Source organism: Oncorhynchus kisutch, linkage group LG14 (assembly GCF_002021735.2).
Source record: "Oncorhynchus kisutch isolate 150728-3 linkage group LG14, Okis_V2, whole genome shotgun sequence".
Lineage (NCBI taxonomy): Eukaryota > Metazoa > Chordata > Actinopteri > Salmoniformes > Salmonidae > Oncorhynchus > Oncorhynchus kisutch.
The window spans coordinates 9,498,559-9,516,248 of NC_034187.2; the positions used below are offsets into that span (position 1 = coordinate 9,498,559).

At 45.2% G+C, this 17,690-nt stretch overlaps 1 pseudogene; it reads right to left on the bottom strand.

Annotated features, from left to right (window-relative positions):
* Nucleotides 1-2,843: 2,843 nt before the first annotated feature.
* On the bottom strand, nt 2,844-11,420 carry LOC109877888 (type II iodothyronine deiodinase-like; annotated as a pseudogene).
* Between the last annotated feature and the right edge of the window lie 6,270 nt (nt 11,421-17,690).

Sequence of the window (17,690 nt, forward strand, 5' to 3'; positions counted from 1 at the left end):
ATACGGACATATGACAAACAATGCAGCCGTGGGGAACAGAGCTGGGGAACTGACAAATATAGGAGAGGTAATAAACAGGTGGTTGAATGAGTCCAGGTGAGTCCAATATTGCTGAAGCGCGTGACGAGGGAAGGCAGGTGTGTGTAAATGATGGTGGCAGGAGTGCATAAATGATGGTGGCAGGAGTGCATAAATGATGGTGGCAGGTGTGCATAAATGATGGTTGCAGGAGTGCATAAATGATGGTGGCAGGAGTGCATAAATGATGGTGGCAGGAGTGCATAAATGATGGTTGCAGGAGTGCATAAATGATGGTGGCAGGAGTGCATAAATGATGGTTGCAGGAGTGTGTAAACGATGGTGGCAGGAGTGCGTAAATGATGGTGGCAGGAGTGCATAAATGATGGTGGCAGGAGTGCATAAATGATGGTGGCAGGTGTGCATAAATGATGGTTGCAGGAGTGCATAAATGATGGTGGCAGGAGTGCATAAATGATGGTTGCAGGAGTGCGTAAATGATGGTTGCAGGAGTGTGTAAATGATGGTGGCAGGTGTGTGTAAATTATGATGGCAGGTGTGCGTAAATGATGGTGGCAGGAGTGTGTAAATGATGATGGCATGTGTGCGTAAATGATGGTGGCAGGTGTGCATAAATGATGGTGGCAGGTGTGCATAAATGATGGTGGCAGGAGTGCGTAAATGATGGTTGCAGGAGTGCGTAAATGATGGTTGCAGGAGTGTGTAAATGATGGTGGCAGGAGTGCGTAATGCAGGGCAGCCTGGCCCCTCCAGCACCAGGGGGAAAAGCAGGTGTTTTGAATATGTCACATTGGTTTGATCTCGGTTGTCACGAAGTTAGATTCATTTGATGTGTGTCTCATTAGTAAGCAGAGTTTCATTTTGAGCAGGGAGAACATGATTTTGATTCTTGTGTTTCATTACTAACGTTAGCCAGCTGTGTTTCATTTTGAAAGACATGTTTCATTAGTATTCAGCTAAGCACGTTTGGTGGTCATCAGCTATCCTTTAGGTCGAAAAGCTATCGACCAGACCTATTTTCTCTCCATATCCCCAGATTTCTACCGGCGATAGCTTTTTGAGCTAAAGGATAGCTGATGACCACAAACCGTGGCTAGCTGAATACTAAAGTTAGCCAGTAAACTGGCTAGCTTCTGGTTACCTTCTGGCTCGCTTCTGGTTAGCATAGAAAATGCCCTGACCTTCTCTACCATAGAAAATAAAGGCTTTCTATGGTCAGGACGTGACAACTAGTAGTAATACATACATGTAAAAAGGGCTGAAAAGTGACTGATAGCAGGACTATATAAATACTGATGGTGTCCAATCAAAAACGCTTATTTTGACTAATGTGTAAAATAATTAATTGTGTTGGTAATCCTCTCAAACAAATGCTCCTAACCTCATGCCTCTATCATAATCTGTTCAAAATGTATTGGAGTTTTTACAGTTGTAGGATTATCAAAATTAAGGTGATTAAATCAATGTAGGACTTAGTCACCCAGAAAAAAAATAAGAAGTCAAGAATCTGGAAAATAGCATTGCAGCGTGCTGAAGGCAGGATGCTGAATTAAGGCTAACTGATTGTTCAACTCGTTGTCTTTCTTCTCGAATCTGGAGTGGATCCCATTTCTTAGAGAGCTTCCTCTACCCCCCTCTCAATCTCTCTCTCTCTCTCTCTCTTTTCAATCTCTCTCTCTCCATCTCTTTCTCAATCTCTCTCTCTCCCCCCTCTCTCAATCTCGCTCTCTTGCTCTCTCAATCTCTCTCTCTATCTCTCTCTCTCTCTCTCTCTCTCTCCCACTCTCTTTCTCATTGGTCTGTCTGGGTCTCTTGTATAAACCTACAGAACTAATTGCCCCCTTTTCGTTTCAAGCATCCTCACCCTCTATTCCCCGAAATCAGTACTCACACACACACACACACACACACACACACACACACACACACACACACACACACACACACACACACACACACACACACACACACACACACACACACACACACACACACACACACACACACACACACACACACACACACAGTCACACAGTCACACACACACACACCCTGGCAGTGCTGGGACTTTCCGAGGCGGAGATAGTTAGTGAATAATGTTAAATTGCTCTACATTCACCGTGTACCGCTCTGAGGGCCCTTATCCAGACTACCACATCATCAGGTCCTATTTCACGCTACAGCAATGGACCAGCTGAAAACATCCTTCCTCTGCTTCTTTCTCTACTTCTCATCCTCCAATCCCTCCATTCTCCCTCACCTTCTCCTCCCATTCCCCCCTCCCTTCCTCACACTTTACCTCTCCTCATAGCCTCCTCTACATCTCTGCCTTTTCCTATAAAATAACCTCCCCATGCTCCTCCTCCGCCACACCCCTCCGTCCTTCCTGCGTCCTTTCCCTTCCCTCCCTGGCGGGAAGTACTATTCTGTGCAGTAGTTGGCAGGTTCACTGGAGCACAAGTTCAGCCAGGAGTCTCGGCTTCATTTGAACCCTACAACTCTACAGACATATGTTATAATCTATCATAGAGAGCGTGTCCAAAGCTGTCGTATTTTAGGAGTCATTTCACCTATTGTATTTTTTTCAAGGAGAGCTATTCATAGGCACAAGCACTCACACATGTACAGAAATAATGCTTCTGTTTAAACTCCCTCAACAGTTCTTTCCTTCTTTCAGTGTCTCTCTCTCTCTCTCTCTCTGTCTCTTTCGTTCTCTCTCTTTCTTTTGTTCCCTCTCTACTCTCTCTCTCTCCCTCATGGTTATCTGGCCCCATCAGGACAGACACACAGACAGAAATCACAAATCACAGAGTAGTAAATTCATCTTTATTTGTCTTTCCATCACTCCTCTCCTCTGGAGTTTATTAAACACAGCTCTACACAAATGGATAAAGAAAACAAATATTAGTTGATGGACCTCTCCTAGAGAGAGAGATTGAGTGCGAATGTTAGTTGGTTTGATGATGTTCAGACATGTTGGTTTGAGTCTACGTCAAGGAAGTGAGGTCTGTCATCCGACCAAAGACTGAGTCAGTTACCCTTTAGTCAGTGGTTTTCATTCTCACACCAGCCCCGTCTCGACCCAAACCAACTGTCTGTATGTCTGTTTTACCATGGACAACTGTCTGTATGTCTGTTTTACCATGGACAACTGTCTGTATGTCTGTTTTACCATGGACAACTGTCTGTATGTCTGTTTTACCATGGACAACTGTCTGTATGTCTGTTTTACCATGGACAACTGTCTGTGTGATCAACTAAAAACCTCTTCAGTCACGTCACACCATACAACTGACACACACCCCTTTTGAAACACCTTCTTAAGTCATCTAGACACCACCTGTTCTTAGCCCGTCTCACCTGCTGTCCTTAGCCTTTCTCACTTCATGCCACACACCTCACAACTCAGAGTTTCACTGAAGCTTCATAGCTAACGTGGCACTTTGTAAATCTTGACAACTCAACCATGATAGCACCAATTGCAAAATCAATGTTTGATGTTCTACATGGGGTTTGAGTCTGGGTTGTTGAGAGAAATGAAGTACCACGTTAGCCATAAAGCTTTCAGAAAACTCACCTTAGGTTTATGGAAACATGGCTATCTCCCTCAACCCATTACATCTTTGTACACCCCTGCCTCATCGCTAACACGAACCATCACCAACAGCAAACAGCCCCTGGGATTACAGCTAGCTAGCTAGTGACGTAGCCTCGGTGCTGACTACAGTAAACATACTGCCTCTGTTTCTTCATTCTGTGCGTTGCTCTTGGGTTTACTTTCCTCCCTCTCTCATTGTCTGTTGGGTTAAAACGCCCATATGGAGGAGATGGACACAGAGCTAACGTCTATTTTCTAGGTGGTGGTGTAACATGAACGATGTGCTAGGAAGTGTCTGAGTCGAGATGGTTTAAAACAGTCTAATCTAGATGGTTTAAAACAGTCTACTCTAGATGGTTTAAACAGTCTACTCTAGATGGTTTAAACAGTCTACTCTAGATGGTTTAAAACAGTCTACTCTAGATGGTTTAAAACAGTCTACTCTAGATGGTTTAAAACAGTCTACTCTAGATGGTTTAAACAGTCTACTCTAGATGGTTTAAACAGTCTACTCTAGATGGTTTAAAACAGTCTACTCTAGATGGTTTAAAACAGTCTACTCTAGATGGTTTAAAACAGTCTACTCTAGATGGTTTAAACAGTCTACTCTAGATGGTTTAAACAGTCTACTCTAGATGGTTTAAACAGTCTACTCTAGATGGTTTAAAACAGTCTACTCTAGATGGTTTAAAACAGTCTACTCTAGATGGTTTAAAACAGTCTACTCTAGATGGTTTAAACAGTGGTATAACACCCCTTATATGATCGATTGTTTTCTTAAATAAAAAGCGTTGCAAGTGCATCAACATACAAAATATTATCGTGGTGTAAAAACAAACATAACATTTAAAACTCCATAGAAATAAATTAATATAATTGTTTATATATATATATATATATATACGCATATATATATACGCATATATATACACATATATACGTATATATATATATATTTATGTATATATATATAAATATATATGTATATATATATATATATATATATATATATATATAGTTGGGCACTTGTGCTTTCTTCTCTGTGCAGTAATTTGGTTTTCGTTTTGAAAGGAGCCAGGTTAGAAGATAATGTGTACTGTAACTAGAAAACGTTTAGATTATTCGCAACTGGGGTTGAAGTTATTGATAAAGCGTGTCACGGGTCAACCTATTCAGTTTCTTCTTTCAGTCAACTCACTGTCATAGGTAGCAGAGCATCAGTCCCTGTTCTAAAGTCTATCAGTTCTGTTCTATTGTGTTCCAGTGAAAAGTTTGTTGGAATGTTGGTCTCCTTCCAGAAAGGAAGTTCCAGAGTTGTGGAACCTGGGAATTTTAGAACCTGTCACATGTTCTGTTCCGAGCATTGCCTGTCATTCGTGGTCAGAACAGATCAGATTCCGAGCATTGCCTGTCATTCGTGGTCAGAACAGATCAGTTCCGAGCATTGCCTGTCATTCGTGGTCAGAACAGATCAGTTCCGAAAGCACCTTGCCTTCCTTTTATTCTCCTTTTATATGAAAATAAATATTCTGTCTTTCTCTTATCAGCCATTCAGTTGTCACAGAACTCGTCCTCTCTGTCTGTCTGCCCCCTATCTCTTGCCATATCTCTGTTCCAGATACTGCCTCACATCCTTCAGGTTGTAGAAGAAGGGTCCTTTCCCACCCAGGTAGGCAATCTTCCTTCTCTGCACGATGCACACCCTCTCGTAGGACACGCCGTAGGCTACGTTAGCATTGTTGTCCATGCAGTCAGCCACCAGCTGGCACTGAGGCGGAAGGCTGAAGGCCTCAGTCAGTTTCATGGCCGCCACCACCCTCTCCTCCAGCGACCGGTGCTTCCTGACCTCGAAGGAGCATGGGCCCATGGTGGGTGCCACCCAGCCGTCTGAGGGGTGCGCCTCGTCGATGTAGACCAGCAGGAAGTCAGCCACGTTAGAGAACTCCTCCACCAGCCGCCGGAAGGCGGGCAGGTGGCTGACGAATGGGGGTCAGGTGGCCGAACCGAAGTTCACCACAAGAGGGCGCTCTGATGACTCGAAGTCCAGCAGGCGGCACTCGTCTCCAGGATGACGGGCCGTGGTGGTGGTCACACTGCTCCTCCGCCGGACGCCATGGTTATCACCGCTACCAGGAACCTTCACCACTTTGGAGTTGGGTGCCTCACTGCCAAGTTTCACCTACATGGGGAGAGAGAGGGGAGGAGAGGAGGGAGAGGAGGGAAGGAGGGTAGGAGAGGAGGGAGAGGAGGGAGAGGAAGGAGGGGAGGGAGGGAGGGAGGGAGGAAGAGATAAAGAGAGGTTGGTTATCAGCTGGTCATCTTGAGCTGTACCGTCTTTCTGAAAGAAAAGAGAAGCTTGGTGTCGCCAGTCAATCAAGACACAATAATATACACACTACAGGTGGTTGGTGGCACCTTCATTGGATATAATGTATTATTGATGTGAATCACACTGCTGCTCTCTCATGTAGCTATTTGTGCCTTACGGATTGTGGTTGTGGTGGATGGCTGTTCACAAACGTATATATCATCGCCACTATGGCCAATTTATTGCCTTACCTCCTTTATCCTACCTCATTTGCTCACATTGTATATAGACTTTTTCTACTGTATTATTGACTGTATGTTTGTTTATTCCATGTGTAACTCTGTGTTGTTGTATGTGTCGATATTTCTACGCTTTATCTTGGCCAGGTCGCAATTGTAAATGAGAACTTGTTCTCAACTGGCCTACCTGGTTAAATAAAGGTGAAATTAAAAATTATACCAATAATGGTTGAATTGAATAATTGTAAGCTGCCTATCAATTGTTGTTTTTGTCGACCAGTGGATCGCCAGGGCTCCTGCAACAGCTGCATCGTGTGGATCCCAGTCTGTGGAACAGAAGTCTGATGACTTTCTCCCTTCTATACTCCTCTCTGGTATTGTGCTCCATACTGTCAACAAAGAGTTTATTTAAGAAGGCCACGAGTTGGGGCTTTCATTGCTCAATCTAATTCATGCTAAATACATTTTCTTTCTCCATAGGCCTAATGGACACAAGGTCAAACTTGTGCTCTTTGGTAGACTTAAACAGCTGAAAATTATCAAGATATCAAAGTGTCACCAACAAAAACGTAAACAATAAGCCTATAGCAAGCAATGGTAGCAATGAGCCCAATCAGTCCTTCAGTCCTCCAAGCACTAGGCTACGCTGCCGTCCCAAATAAATTATTATTACTGAGTTTGGGAAATCAAAACAATTACGTTACCGACTACAATTTTGGACAGGTAATGTAGTAACTGTAACAGATTACATTTAGAAAGTAACCTACCTAGCCCTCTGTGTGTGTGTGTGTGTGTGTGTGTGTGTGTGTGTGTGTGTGTGTGTGTGTGTGTGTGTGTGTGTGTGTGTGTGTGTGTGTGTGTGTGTGTGTGTGTGTGTGTGTGTGTGTGTGTGTGTGTGTGTGTGTGATGGAGTGTGCAAAGCTGTCATCAAGGCAAAGTGTGGATATTATGAAGTATCTCAAATATAAAATATATTTAGGTTGCTACATGATTCCATATATGTCATTTCATAGTTTTGATGTCTTCACTACTATTCTACATTCTAGAAAATAGTACAAATAAAGAAAAACCCTGGAATGAGTAGGTGTCCAAACTTTTGACTAGTCCTGTCCATCACAGAAGACTGAAATATGCCAAAACCATTTGACATGGAAACACTGAACAACTGAACAACAGAAGCAGGGACTGAACGACAGAGGCAGGGACTGAACGGCAGAGGCAGGGACTGAACGGCAGAGGCAGGGACTGAAAGGCAGAGGCAGGGTCTGAACGACAGAGGCAGGGTCTGAACGACAGAGGCAGGGACTGAACGACAGAGGCAGGGACTGAACGGCAGAGGCAGGGACTGAACGGCAGAGGCAGGGACTGAAAGGCAGAGGCAGGGTCTGAACGACAGAGGCAGGGTCTGAACGACAGAGGCAGGGACTGAACGGCAGAGGCAGGGACTGAACGGCAGAGGCAGGGACTGAACGGCAGAGGCAGGGTCTGAACGACAGAGGCAGGGTCTGAACGACAGAGGCAGGGACTGAACGGCAGAAGCAGGGACTGAACGACAGAGGCAGGGACTGAACGGCAGAGGCAGGGACTGAACGGCAGAGGCAGGGTCTGAACGACAGAGGCAGGGACTGAACGGCAGAAGCAGGGACTGAACGGCAGAGGCAGGGACTGAACGGCAGAGGCAGGGTCTGAACGACAGAGGCAGGGTCTGAACGACAGAGGCAGGGACTGAACGACAGAGGCAGGGTCTGAACGACAGAGGCAGGGACTGAACGGCAGAGGCAGGGACTGAACGGCAGAGGCAGGGACTGAACGGCAGAGGCAGGGTCTGAACGACAGAGGCAGGGTCTGAACGACAGAGGCAGGGACTGAACGGCAGAAGCAGGGACTGAACGACAGAGGCAGGGACTGAACGGCAGAGGCAGGGACTGAACGGCAGAGGCAGGGTCTGAACGACAGAGGCAGGGTCTGAACGACAGAGGCAGGGACTGATCGGCAGAAGCAGGGACTGAACGACAGAGGCAGGGACTGAACGGCAGAGGCAGGGACTGAACGGCAGAGGCAGGGACTGAACGACAGAGGCAGGGACTGAACGGCAGAGGCAGGGACTGAACGGCAGAGGCAGGGACTGAACGGCAGAGGCAGGGACTGAGCGGCAGAGTTAGGGACTGAACGACAGAGGCAGGGACTGAAGGACAGAGGCAGGGACTGAAGGACAGAGGCAGGGACTGAACGGCAGAGGCAGGGACTGAACGGCAGAGGCAGGGACTGAACGGCAGAGGCAGGGACTGAACGGCAGAGGCAGGGACTGAACGACAGAGGCAGGGACTGAACGACAGAGGCAGAGACTGAACGGCAGAGGCAGGGACTGAACGGCAGAGGCAGGGACTGAACGACAGAGGCAGGGACTGAACGACATAGGAAGGGACTGAACGACAGAGGCAGGGACTGAACGGCAGAGTTAGGGACTGAACGACAGAGGCAGGGACTGAAAGACAGAGGCAGGGACTGAACGACAGAGGCAGGGACTGAACGGCAGAGGCAGGGTCTGAACGACAGAGGCAGGGACTGAGCGGCAGAGGCAGGGACTGAACGGCAGAGGCAGGGACTGAACGGCAGAGGCAGGGACTGAACGGAAGAGGCAGGGACTGAACGACAGAGGCAGGGACTGAACAACAGAGACAGGGACTAAACGACAGAGACAGGGACTGAACGACAGAGGCAAGGACTGAACGACAGAAGCAGGGACTGAACGACAGAAGCAGGGACTGAACAACAGAGACAAGGACTGAACGACAAAGGCAGGGTGAGGGGAAGAGAACGAGAGAGGATGAAGCGATAGAGAGAGTGTGACAAAGTGACAAGGACACAACAGAGGATCAGACTCTCAACAAGGGGACAGAGAGGGGAGAGGCAGGGGTTTCCTCTACCAAATTACCCCAAACTAGACCAACAAGGGGACAGAGAGGGGAGAGGCAGGGGTTTCCTCTACCAAATTACTCCAAACTAGACCAACAAGGGGACAGAGAAGGGAGAGGCAGGGGTTTCCTCTACCAAATTACTCCAAACTAGACCAACAAGGGGACAGAGAGGGGAGAGGCAGGGGTTTCCTCTACCAAATTACTCCAAACTAGACCAACCACATTCTTTAGTGACGAGCGTCGTGCTCGTGTTTCATTCACCTCCTATAAGCCATTCACATCCATTCTGTACATGTTCTTATCTGTCAAAATGCCTGTAGACGTAAGATGATCTGTGTAAGTATCCACCTGTCTACCTGGTGTCTGGCTGGCACTGACACACTGGTCTCTGTTTGGTTTGGGAGTTAAAATGTAACTTTTAGGACAAGCCAGACCTCTGAACTTCTGAGTAACAGAGGGGTGAATGGCCCTCATGGTTTTGACTGTCTGGGGACCAAAGTTCATGACGTTTTAGATCTGATAACCTACATTTTGAATTTGATATTAAAGTTCAACGTTTAAAGGAGAGGACATGGGCTCAGATGACCAGATAAGAAGAAGTCAGTGATGCAGATGTATAACTGTCCTTTTAAAATGAAGGACTGACCTTCTAAAAACGAAAGGTTAAGATTAACAGAGAAGTATGCCTATAACCGTTGAGATAATTGTATGTTGACGCATACCAACTTTTCCAGGTGATGCCACATGGACACTTTTAGAGGACACTATTTTGCTAGTCTTGCATACACAAGAGTAACATGATCTGTGAATATGTCCATGAGAGATTACTATCATATTGGAACATTGCCCAATACCTGTGGGTCTGTTGAACACAGTTATACCCACAATACAAGTTGCTACAACTCACAGTATAAGCACAAACTCTAGCCTCAGTGTCGCCTGCAGTGTTAACATACATGGTTCATTACCTGTTTGTATGCGTCCAGCAGAATGCTGTTTATACGACAGTATGACATTGTTCATTACCTGTTTGTATGCGTCCAGCAGAATGCTGTTTATACGACAGTAGGCCATTGTTCGTTACCTGTTTGTATGCGTCCGGCAGAATGCTGTTTATACGACTGTATGACATTGTTCATTACCTGTTTGTATGCGTCCAGCAGAATGCTGTTTATACGACAGTAGGCCATTGTTCGTTACCTGTTTGTATGCGTCCGGCAGAATGCTGTTTATACGACTGTATGACATTGTTCATTACCTGTTTGTATGCGTCCAGCAGAATGCTGTTTATACGACAGTATGACATTGTTCATTACCTGTTTGTATGCGTCCAGCAGAATGCTGTTTATACGACAGTAGGCCATTGTTCGTTACCTGTTTGTATGCGTCCGGCAGAATGCTGTTTATACGACTGTATGACATTGTTCATTACCTGTTTGTATGCGTCCAGCAGAATGCTGTTTATACGACTGTATGACATTGTTCATTACCTGTTTGTATGCGTCCAGCAGAATGCTGTTTATACGACAGTATGACATTGTTCATTACCTGTTTGTATGCGTCCAGCAGAATGCTGTTTATACGACCGTATGCCATTGTTCGTTACCTGTTTGTATGCGTCCAGCAGAAAACTGTTCCATATGGAACGGAGCCCCGCCGAGGTCAGCATGCGCTGCCACTCTCCCCCGCCGCCGCCAGGGCAGCTCAGCAACGACACCACGCGCTTCACCAGCACCACCGAGTCGTAGAGCGCGAGGAACAGGCAGTTGGAGAAGAAACCCGGCAGGATCTGGAGGGTGACCAGCAGGTCCACGCTGGCAGCGCCCATTTGTTTAGGCTTCTGTCCCCGGACTAGACCGATGATGCGTCTCGGTTTTAGCTGCTTTCCAAGGACATGCCGCGAAGACAGGTGCTCCTCTGCTGTTCCCCGCTCACTGTCTGACACTGTCAAACACTAAATATGTCTCTGTCCCCTCTCTCGAAGGTGCAAGGTCTTTATGCTACTGCTCGCATTTCAACGGAGTGCGCTCTGACTTGACTTGGAGCGCACAAATTAATTGTCACCCGGGATAAAAATTTAAAAAAAGAGGCAAGAGAGGGCTCAAGGAGCGTATTCGAGGGTTGTGCCGCTGCTGCCAAAAGTTGTATCTAGCTGGCTTTGTAATTGCTTGTGTGCTCCAACGAGTTAGCCCTCTCGGCTGTAAATCTTTTTATACCGTAAATTATTCGCCTCCGTGATAGAGCTCCAGGCGTATCTTGTTGTAAGATCATGACGTCAGACCGAGTGCTTACCCCCCTCTCGTTGGCAAGAGCGCTTCTCCGTAATATAACGCATGGAAACGGAGAAGGGTGGCCAACCCTACAAGGAACTTTATATTGTTCCAAAACAATCACACAGAATACAGAATGTACTCCTTTAGAATTGATCATTTTTCACCCCAAAAATGTATGTGAAAATACAGTACAACGTGGTTAACAAACTTTTTTTTTTTTATCATAAAAAGTAACAAAGATTAAAAACAATACATTTCTAGGCTAAATTAAATTAAGATAGACGAAAAAAATACCAGTAAAAATGCATGTGCAGTTTTGATTTAAAAAAAAAAAAAAGTATTTTTTCGCAACCCCTTTCATAAGTCCTATTCAATAAAATATGAAACCACTAAAACAACCATTTGATCTTGTTTTATTGACTGCCTTTGTATTTAACATCTCATCTCATTCTCAGCTATCTTGTCAAACAAAAAGAGTGGACAAAATTGGAAGCAAACTTGTACCCTGTGTTTTTCTAGGAAAGAGAAAATCAGGGGCCCGGGTGGAATGAACAACACCTGTCTCTCTCTCCCCCTTCAGCTGACACAAATGAACTCCTCTTGCCAAGCGCAGTGAGCCCACCAGGAAAATAAAGATGATTAGTAATGATTAGTAATTAGTAATTGTCATAGTCGCTGGACATCTGCCATGTGGGATATTCAGACCTTCTATGAACTCATTATATAGCCACCCCTCATGATCACTCACTCACTGCTTTTAGACTATTGAAATGCACCCCGGGATGCTGAGTCTAAAACACCATCCAGCACCCCTACAAGCCATTGCAGGCACAGGGTAAGATTCACCCACCTCTGGTCTCAAGTGATGTCCCCAAAGTCCTTTCCTTATCTCCATTCCTTCTTCTACATGGATCTGAGAGGACTTTCCTTGTGTTTCTGACTTCAGATGACTGGAAGGAGACGAGAGTGAGAGGGGGGATAATTGAGGTACTACCCAGCCAGCTTGATGCTTCGTATCCTCAGTCTTCCATACATCCTGCCTAATCTCTTCTCCTGCAGAGGCTTTATACCTGGTACTGTATACAGAAAGCCTGTTCCTCTAGGCCATAAAGAAAGTCCATGGGTACAAGCCAATGGCTGCACTTACAGGATGTAATGTCATGGCCACAGGAGGTTGGTGGCACCTTAATTGGGGAGAATGGGCTCGTGTTAATGACTGGAGCAGAATCTGTGGAATGGTATAAAATATATCAAACACCTGGTTTCCATGGTTTCCAGGTGTTTGATGTCATTCCATCTTCTCCGTTCCGGTCGTTATTATGAGCCATTCTCCCTACACCGGTCATGGTCGTTATTATGAGCCATTCTCCCTACACCGGTCATGGTCGTTATTATGAGCCATTCTCCCTACACTGGTCATGGTCGTTATTATGAGCCATTCTCCCTACACGGGTCAGGGTCGTTATTATAAGCCATTCTCCCTACACTGGTCAGGGTCGTTATTATGAGCCATTCTCCCTACACTGGTCATGGTCGTTATTATGAGCCATTCTCCCTACACTGGTCATGGTCGTTATTATGAGCCATTCTCCCTAAACTGGTCATGGTCGTTATTATAAGCCATAGGCTTTGTTTTTTACATGACATTTATCCACGTGAGGGCACAGTCAGCTTACAAAGGCTTAGGAGCAGTAGATTGTTTCTTATGTCCAAAGAGGTGACACAATTGCGAAACATTTCAGTTCGGCAACAGTATTACCTTAAATCATAGCAGGGTGACAGATAGTTAAAATCTATAGAGGTTAAACACCTAGGTCAACCTTTATCTAGGATTGTCCCATATAGAGGCTCTATAGATGATCATACTGTCTGTTGATAAGCAAATGTTTGCTAAGGTTACTGTTTAGGTTTAGAATAAGGGTTAGGGTTAGGGCTAGGGTTAAGTTTAGGGTTAGGATAAAAGTTAAGGGTTAATGTTAGGGTTGTGTTTAGGATTAGGGTAAGAGTTAAGTGTTAAGGTTAAGGTTAGGGTTAAGGTTAGGGTTAAGGTTAGGGTTAAGGTTAAGGTTAGGGTTAAGGTTAGGGTTAAGGTTAGGGTTAAGGTTAAGGTTAAGGTTAGGGTTAAGGTTAGGGTTAAGGTTCTTTGTTAAGGTTAGGGTTAAGGTTAGGGTTAAGGTTAGGGTTAAGGTTAGGGTTAAGGTTAAGGTTATGGTTAGGGTTAAGGTTAGGGTTAAGGTTAAGGTTAGGGTTAAGGTTAGGGTTAAGGTTAGGGTTAAGGTTAAGGTTAAGGTTAGGGTTAAGGTTAAGGTTAAGGTTAAGGTTAGGGTTAAGGTTAAGGTTAAGGTTAGGGTTAAGGTTAAGGTTAGGGTTAAGGCTACAGTTAGAGTTAGTGGATAGTTAGTTGAAATGTTGTTGACAATTATTGAACACCTACTGAACATCTACAAACCGTCTCCTGAACATCTACAAACCGTCTCCTGAACATCTACAAACCATCTCCTGAACATCTACAAACCATCTCCTGACCGTCTCCTGACCGTCTCCTGACCGTCTTCTGACCGTCTCCTGACCGTCTTCTGACCGTCTCCTGACCATCTGCAAACCATCTCCTGACCATCTCCGGACCGTCTCCTGACCGTCTCCTGACCGTCTCCTGACCATCTACAAACCATCTCCTGACCGTCTCCTGACCGTCTCCTGACCATCTACAAACCATCTCCTGACCATCTCCTGACCATCTCCTGACCGTCTCCTGACCGTCTCCTGACCATCTCCTGACCGTCTCCTGACCATCTCCTGACCATCTCCTGACCGTCTCCTGACCATCTGCAAACCATCTCCTTGGGACTATCCAAAGAAAGTGTTACTAACATTTCAGTTTCACAACAAGGTTTCCTAACGGTATAGCATAACGGTATAGCATAACGGTCTAGCATAACGGTATAGCATAACGGTATAGCATAACGGTATAGCATAACGGTATAGCATAACGGTATATCATAATGGTATAGCATAACGGTATAGCATAACGGTATAGCATAATGGTATAGCATAACGGTATAGCATAACGGTATAGCATAACGGTATAGCATAACGGTATATCATAATGGTATAGCATAACGGTATAGCGTAACGGTATAGCATAATGGTATAGCATAACGGTATAGTGGTTATAGGGCAGTTACATGTATATATAATCATCTTATATAATCATCCTATCACAGTGCAATCCGTTTTATCACCAAAGCCCCATATACTACCCACCATTGCGACCTGTACGCTCTCGTTGGCTGGCCCTCGCTTCATACTCGTCGCCAAACCCACTGGCTCCATGTCATCTACAAGACCCTGCTAGGTAAAGTCCCCCCTTATCTCAGCTCGCTGGTCACCATAGCATCTCCCACCTGTAGCACACGCTCCAGCAGGTATATCTCTCTAGTCACCCCCAAAACCAATTCTTTCTTTGGCCGCCTCTCCTTCCAGTTCTCTGCTGCCAATGACTGGAACGAACTACAAAAATCTCTGAAACTGGAAACACTTATCTCCCTCACTAGCTTTAAGCACCAACTGTCAGAGCAGCTCACAGATTACTGCACCTGTACATAGCCCACCTATAATTTAGCCCAAACAACTACCTCTTTCCCAACTGTATTTAATTTTAATTAATTAATTTATTTTGCTCCTTTGCACCCCATTATTTTTATTTCTACTTTGCACATTCTTCCATTGCAAAACTACCATTCCAGTGTTTTACTTGCTATATTGTATTTACTTTGCCATCATGGCCTTTTTTGCCTTTACCTCCCTTCTCACCTCATTTGCTCACATTGTATATAGACTTGTTTATACTGCATTATTGACTGTATGTTTGTTTTTACTCCATGTGTAACTCTGTGTCGTTTTATCTGTCGAACTGCTTTGCTTTATCTTGGCCAGGTCGCAATTGTAAATGAGAACTTGTTCTCAACTAGTCTACCTGGTTAAATAAAGGTGAAATAAATCAAATAAAATAAATAAATATATAATCATCTTATAGAAGAAACAAATGCAATGTTGTTAATTCTAAAGAGTGGTCTCCATTGTCAAACATTCAGTTTGAATCTGACTACGTAGTGTTATAAAATGGTGACAATGCATTGGTTTCTGTGTCACATAAGATGTTTACCCAAGTAGGCCAATCGGTTTTTACGTTATTTATTAACCTTTACTTATCCAGGAAGTCACATTGAATTCAGAAGACCTATTTCATGAGGGAGACCTGATTAGATAGAGAACACTGATGATTCTGTTTCGGTGGCTGTCAATAGCTGATAAAATGGAGTTAGCATACGTTGCTGTGGATGTCAATAGCTGATAAAATGGAGTTAGCATACGTTGCTGTGGATGTCAATAGCTGATAAAATGGAGCTAGCATTAAGAACATTGATTGTTTGATTGAAATTATTTGAAAATGAAAAGTAGTAGGCTGCTCAGGTCGGAGCCATCAGGTTGGAGTTGAACTAAAGTTAGATTAGGTGTTAGGGTTAGAGGCTGGGGTTGGAGCTGAGATTAGATTAGGTGTTAGGGTTAGAGGCTGGGGTTGGAGCTGAGATTAGATTAGGTGTTATGGTTAGAGGCTGGGGTTGGGGTTGGAGCTGAGATTAGATTAGATTAGATTAGGTGTTAGGGTTAGAGACTGGGATTGGAGCTGAGATTAGATTAGATTAGGTGTTAGGGTTAGAGACTGGGGTTGGAGCTGAGATTAGATTAGGTGTTAGGGTTAGAGACTGGGGTTGGAGCTGAGATTAGATTAGGTGTAAGGGTTAGAGGCTGGGGTTAGAGCTGAGATTAGATTAGGTGTTAGTGTTAGAGACTGGGATTGGAGCTGAGATTAGATTAGATTAGGTGTTAGGGTTAGAGACTGGGGTTGGAGCTGAGATTAGATTAGGTGTTAGGGTTAGAGCTGAGGTTAGATTAGGTGTTAGGGTTAGGGACTGGGGTTGGAGCTGAGATTAGATTAGGTGTTAGGGTTAGAGGCTGGGGTTGGAGCTGAGATTAGGTGTTAGGGTTAGAGACTGGGGTTGGAGCTGAGTTTAGATTAGGTGTTTAGGGTTAGAGGCTGGGGTTGGAGCTGAGATTAGATTAGGTGTTAGGGTAAGAGGCTGGGTTTGGGGTTGGAGCTGAGATTAGATTAGGTGTTAGGGTTAGAGACTGGGGTTGGAGCTGAGATTAGATTAGGTGTTAGGGTTAGAGGCTGGGGTTGGAGCTGAGATTAGATTAGGTGTTCAGGGTTAGAGGCTGGGGTTGGAGCTGAGATTAGGTGTTAGGGTTAGAGACTGGGGTTGGAGCTGAGATTAGATTAGGTGTTAGGGTAAGAGGCTGGGGTTGGGGTTGGAGCTGAGATTAGATTAGGTGTTAGGGTTAGAGACTGGGGTTGGAGCTGAGATTAGATTAGGTGTTAGGGTTAGAGGCTGGGGTTGGAGCTGAGATTAGATTAGGTGTTCAGGGTTAGAGGCTGGGGTTGGAGCTGAGATTAGGTGTTAGGGTTAGAGACTGGGGTTGGAGCTGAGATTAGATTAGGTGTTAGGGTTAGAGGCTGGGGTTGGAGCTGAGATTAGATTAGGTGTTAGGGTTAAAGGTTAGAGACTGGAACTGAGTTTAGGTTAGGTGTTAGAGGTTAGAGGCTGGAGCTGCGGTTAGATGTTAGGGTTAAAGGCTGGAGCTGAGGTTAGGTTTGATTAAGTGTTATGGTTAGAGGTTAGAGTCTGGGGTTGGAGCTGAGATTAGATTAGGTGTTAGGGTTAGAGGTTAGAGTCTGGAGCTGAGTTTAGATTAGGTGTTTAGGGTTAGAGGCTGGGGTTGGAGCTGAGATTAGATTAGGTGTTAGGGTAAGAGGCTGGGTTTGGGGTTGGAGCTGAGATTAGATTAGGTGTTAGGGTTAGAGACTGGGGTTGGAGCTGAGATTAGATTAGGTGTTAGGGTTAGAGGCTGGGGTTGGAGCTGAGATTAGATTAGGTGTTCAGGGTTAGAGGCTGGGGTTGGAGCTGAGATTAGGTGTTAGGGTTAGAGACTGGGGTTGGAGCTGAGATTAGATTAGGTGTTAGGGTAAGAGGCTGGGGTTGGGGTTGGAGCTGAGATTAGATTAGGTGTTAGGGTTAGAGACTGGGGTTGGAGCTGAGATTAGATTAGGTGTTAGGGTTAGAGGCTGGGGTTGGAGCTGAGATTAGATTAGGTGTTCAGGGTTAGAGGCTGGGGTTGGAGCTGAGATTAGGTGTTAGGGTTAGAGACTGGGGTTGGAGCTGAGATTAGATTAGGTGTTAGGGTTAGAGGCTGGGG